This window comes from Penaeus monodon, chromosome 13 (genome assembly GCF_015228065.2).
Source record: "Penaeus monodon isolate SGIC_2016 chromosome 13, NSTDA_Pmon_1, whole genome shotgun sequence".
In the NCBI taxonomy this organism is placed as follows: domain Eukaryota; kingdom Metazoa; phylum Arthropoda; class Malacostraca; order Decapoda; family Penaeidae; genus Penaeus; species Penaeus monodon.
The window spans coordinates 11,470,017-11,475,719 of record NC_051398.1 but is presented as its reverse complement, the minus strand read 5'-3'; positions in this window follow the sequence as shown (position 1 = coordinate 11,475,719).

Sequence of the window (5,703 nt, the reverse complement as noted above, 5' to 3'; positions counted from 1 at the left end):
AAAAAAAAATGGGCCGCAGGGGGGGGGACGGGGGAGGCGGGGAATGCGGGGAAAGAGAAAAGGGGAGAAAAAAAAGAAAAAAAATTTAAACAAGGGGGGGGAGGGGAGGAGGAGGGAAAAGAGGGAAAAAGGGGGAAAAAAAAAAGAAAAAGGGGGGGGGGAAGGGGGGGGGAAAGGAAAAAAAAAAAGGAGGAAAAAAAAAAAAAAAAAAGAAAAAAGGAGGGGAAAGGATAAAGTGGAGGGGAGGACCCCGGGGGGGGGGAGGGGGGGGGAGGGAAGGGAGGAGGGGGAAAAAAAAAGGGGGGGGAAAGGGGGGGAGGAGGAGGGGGAGGGAGGGGAGGGAGGGGAAGGGAAAAGGTGGAAAGAGAAAAGGGGAAAAGGGGGAGAAAGAGGGGAGAAAGGGGAGAGGGGAGAGGGAAAGGAGGAGGGAGGAACGAAGGAGGAAAAAGGGGACGGGAGAAGGGAAAGGGGAGGGAGGAGAGGGAGAGGAGGGAGAGGGTAGAAGGGGGAGGGGATAAAAGAGGGGGGAGGAGAGAGAGGGAGAGAGAGGAAAGGAGAGAAAGAGCGAGGGAAAAGGGAGAGGGGAAGAGGAGAAGAGAAAGGAAGAAGCTCCCGAAAAATTTCACAGAGAGAGGGGAGAGTAAACAGTAACGTTAATGAAGACCTGCGTCAAGTCCCTGGTCTTTCCTTCCTGCCTCTCTCCCCTGCCCCTTTCCCCTCCTCTCTCTCTCCCCTCACATCCTGCTCCCCTAATTACCTGGACCACACAGGCCTTAGTGTCCCAGTGCCCGTGTCTATTCTAGCTGCGCTCACCTCTGCCCTCTTGTATCCCGTGTCCATTTCTCCTCCTTGTTAACTAACGGCTCTCCTCTTCTACTCCGCTTCCATTTTTTAGATTTGCATTTGCCTTTTGTACATTGTCAAGCTTCCTTAAAATATATAGCTTTGCCCTAGTCTATATCTACATAATATAATTTTCATATATGTTTTGCACATTGCATCGATCTCCTAAATTCCTCAAGATCAAGTTACTCCTCTGTACTCCAACATGCAGATGTCCCATAAGACAGAGTATACTATGCCTCATACTCCTGACCTTATACACCTATCCTGACCTATACGTGTTTTCTGGAATGTTCTTATCACCTGACCTTTTGCGGTTCTCCTTGACATGCATTAGTATCTTCACCTTTCCTCACATTTCGACCTTTTCTCACATCTCCCTAATCTCCATGAACTAGAAATGAGAACCTGATTTTTAGCACAGTACAATGGGAATCAATCCTTCGCTGATACGACTGCGTGGTCCGTTGGAGAAGCAGTTTATTTTGTTGGAAGATTGAAGATCCAGATGAGAAAAATCACAATAGATTGAAGGTTGGATAACATGCAAGGGATAACTGAAGAGGATCGTCCACACAAAACGTATTTCTTCGGGCCTGTAAATCGCAAGACACGTGACATCAGACATAACCAACATGACGATGGCACGTGTGGTTTTGTGAGTGAAATGCAAGGAGCGTGTCGAGTCGTTATTTACTCGTGGCGAGAGAGGTGGAATGAATGAAAAAAGTAGGTCGCGAAAGGTCATTCATCCAGCGTGGTCGAGGTCACTCACCGGCGGAAGGAAAGGAAGTGGATTTGGTGAAGTTGGTCGAGAAGAAGGTCTTGAGCAAGGTCGTGACCTTGACCTAGACAGCCAAAATAAGGGATTCATTTTTCAAAAGTTCTGAATTTCAAATATAGCACAGCCAGTAGAACAAAGATTTAAATTTATCTTTTCTCTTTACACATCCTATCTCTAGGAAAACATCCAAAATTCACATCGCACACTGTTTAATGCCTGGAAATGCAAAATAAAAGGAAAGATCATTTTTAGCAAACGAATGCCATGTCTTTTCTAATATTTCTTAAAGGATTTTTATTCTCCTTCAAAAATACACTTGGATTCACATAACCCCTTGATTCAACGTGAAATCATGCAGAGTTTCGGAAAAAAAAACACGCGCTTAAACTCCACCAACCACCGCCGTATCAAGGAGGCTCGCCGTATCAAGGAGGCTAGCCGTGTCAAACCTGGTCGAGAACTTCACCAACTGGCGTCTCCTCTTGTTCCAGCTCTATAATAAACCCAAAACTTCCTGGACCATCTTCATCGCGGCCGTCAAAATACCCCCCGGGGCGCCACGGATGTCGATATACCTCAGGGACAGGAGGCAAGGAGGAGACAGGCAGGGGGCAGGGGGCAGCAGGGAGAGAGACGGGAAGGTAGGCAGGGCCGACAAGAAGGTAAAGGGATATAAGAGGGGGTAGAGGCAGAGGGAGAGGGGGGAGAGGAGGCCGAGGTCGGCAGAAGGGGGAGACAGGAGAGAGGCGAGAGGGGGGGGGGGGGTAAGGCAGGGGCGGGAGGTCACAGCAATCTGGAGATGAAAGGTTGGATCAAAGGCCGGCATGATGGCGTCACAGACCGACCGGAAAAAGGCGGGAATGTAATTACTCTTCTAAGGAGCGAGAGCAAAGGGGGATGTCGGAGGAGGACTTCAAAGGTGAGGTGTAAGATGAAGACCTGTGGTGGCGACGGTTAGCTAATACTGGAGGCTGTTGGTAAGTGGAGGTGGATCTGGAGATGGATTCGGTGGAGCTGAGTCCTGTGCCCCCCCGTCGCCCTCTTCTCCACTCCGCCAAACCCACGTCGTCAACATCATCTCAACTTCGCGCCATAAAAAAACACCTACCCGGGGATCAGCCCTAAGCTCGTCCAACATCTTAGAAATACCGAAGACTTCAGGGAAATACTTCAGATTCCCCGAGAGAGGGAGAAAAAGTCTCTCGAAATAATCCAAGAAGCTGCACTCCCTAATCAAGTTAATAAAGTTGTCATGCGACACTTCTAATTTTTCCAAACTTGGTCGAGTCGCTCATCATGCGAATTTCCGCCTTCCTCTGCCATCCATCACTCGCTATCAGTTTTCAGGACAAACTAAATTTAAATATATCTCAGCCATCACCACCTGCGAAATTAATCTAAGCATATCAGAGATGAAGATGATTGATGTAGCAGGTGGTAACATGTTGAAAACAAACTTGAAAATGGATAGAAAATAGATTTTCGATTCTTTTAATTATATCTTTTTACCATTTTCACTTTCTCCAGACTATTGGGAGGCATTAAATCGGATATTTCTGTCATTGTCTTCATGTTCCATTATTCAAACAATTCGTATTTCTGTGAGCGATTCGTTTTTGCGTGTTTTATCGGGCGGAACAAATGAATTACACATTCTTTTCTCGAAAATAATAACAAAAAAACGAAAGAATCATTATTTCGACGTGATACGATCGTTATAAAAAAAACGGCATCTCTATATTTGGTTCGGGAATCAAAGTACTTTTTTCAATATTTTCTTGAGTGTGCTATCAGTTTTGGTTTGCTTATCACTCTGCTTTGTATTCGCATATCACGAACTCATTAACTTTGCGCGGATCTTTTGATTCGTCCATGACTTCTTCACTGAGGAAACACCAAAACAAACACTCAACACGGGAAACTCAACTTACTTCTACCACAGCTTTAAAACTCTAGGAGATTTCCAACTTCCTCACGCCCACGTATCATCTCACCATTCACCGGCAATTTTCCGCCGCTTCATCCTTCGTCAAAGTTTGCAATATGCCGCACCCGACACCCGACTCGATACCAGACCAGCCACCGACACCCGACTCAATACCGACCAATCAGCGTAACTCGAACCTCGTAATCGCCCGCACGGAAGACCATCACTCACCCGCTGAGGGAAAAAGGCGGAGTGGATGGAGCGATCGACGAAGGCGACGAAGACGAAGAAGAGTAGCGGGGTTAAAAAGGGTAAATTCACTTCTCTGTACAGACGCGGGGACGCCCTGAGCACGACCATGTACGGGAGCGCAGGGAGCGACGCCTTGGAGGCCACCAGATGCAATGATCGCCAGACGTTGCAACACCGGAAGGTCACACCAACATAGCGGGGCCCTAACACCCGGTTCCGGGGTGTGTGCAAATACCCACATGTTGACGCACCGGCCTACTCTCACCCCCCCCCCCCCCCCCGGCCCTACTACCCCTGCAACGACGCCCCCAACATCCCCCTTCAATGTCGCCATCTTCTCTCGAGAGCTCTCCTTTACCGGGGCGATGTCACGGTGAATTTTCAATTTTATTGGGAGGGGGGGAAGGAGGAGGGGAGTGGAATAGGGGGGATAGTTCTGCAACTTGGGGTAGCATTCCGTTTCCTTACGCTCTTTTGGTATTACTCTCCCTACTCTCCTCCTATCGCTCTCCTTCCTCGCTATCATCCTCTCCCTCCTCCTTCGTTCTCTGGTTCTCTTGATCTTTCCCTCTCCCTTCTCCCTAGTCCTCCTCCCTCTCCCGGGCGGTCTGTTGTTCCCCTCACATATAATAAAACACATACACAAAACACACATATAAAATAATCTTATCTTCTTTTTCTTTCTGTCTGTCGCTTTTGTTATGTCTTTTCCTCGTCCTCTAGCTACTCTCTCCCCCTCTCTAATTCTCGCTCTCTATCTCTCTTCTCCTTTCATCGCTCTCTCTCGCTCTCGTCTTCTCTCTCTCTGTTCTCTACCTCTATCAAACGCGTCTTCCTCCTCCTCTCCTCTTTCCTGCTTCTCCTTCTCTCTCTACTCTTCTTCCCTCTCCTCTTTCCTCCTCCTCGCTCCCTCCCCTCTATCTCTCTCTTTCCTCTCTCCTCGCTCTTCTCTCCTCCGCCTCTCTCTTCTCCTCCTTCTTCCCTCTTTCCCTCCCCTCTCTCTCTCTCCCTCCTCCCTTTCTCTTCCCCCCCTATTTCTCTTCTCCCTCCCTTTTCCCTTCTCCTTTCCTTCTTCTCTCCTCTCCCTCCCTCCTCTTCTTTTCCTCTCCCCTTTCTCTCTCTCCCTCTCTCTCTTCTCTCTCCTTCTCTTACTCTTCCTTTCTCTCTCTTCCTCCTCCCCCCCCCCCTCCCACCCTCCTCCTCATTTCTTTCTCCTTTTTCCTCTCTTCCCCTTTTTCCTTTTTTTGCTTTTTTCCCCCCCCCCCCCCTCCCCACCCCCCCCCCCCCCACCCCACCCCAACCCCCCCCCACCCCACCCCCAACCCCCCCCCCCCCCCCCCCCCCCACCCCATTTTTTTTTTCTTTTTTCTCTTTTTGTTATTTTTTTCTTGTTTTTGTTTTTCCCCTGGTTTTTTTTCCCCCTTTCTTCCCCCTTTTTTCTCCCCCTTTTCCCCCTTTTTTTTTCCCCCAAAATTTTCCTAAAACCCCCCTTTTCTTTAAAAACCCCCCCCGTTTTTTTCTTTTTTTTTTTTTTTCTTTTTTTTTTTTCTTTTCTTTTTCTATATATATATATAATATATATTATAATAATATATATAAAAATTTCAAACCCCCCACCAAAAAAAAAAACAACAACAACAAAAAAAAAAAAAAAAAAAAAAAACAAAAAAACAAAAAAAAAAAAAAAAAAAAAAAATAAAGAAATATAATTTTTTTTTTTTTTTTTTTTTTATTTTTTAATTTTGGAGAGCAGAAAATGGGTTTAAAAATTTGGGGAAAAGGACAGGAGAGAGGAGGGGGAGAGAGTCTGAGGAGAGGGGAACGAAGGGAGAAAGAGGGAGGAAAGGAAGGAAGGAAAGGGAAAGAGAAGGCGAAAGGAGGGAAAACGAGGGAGGAG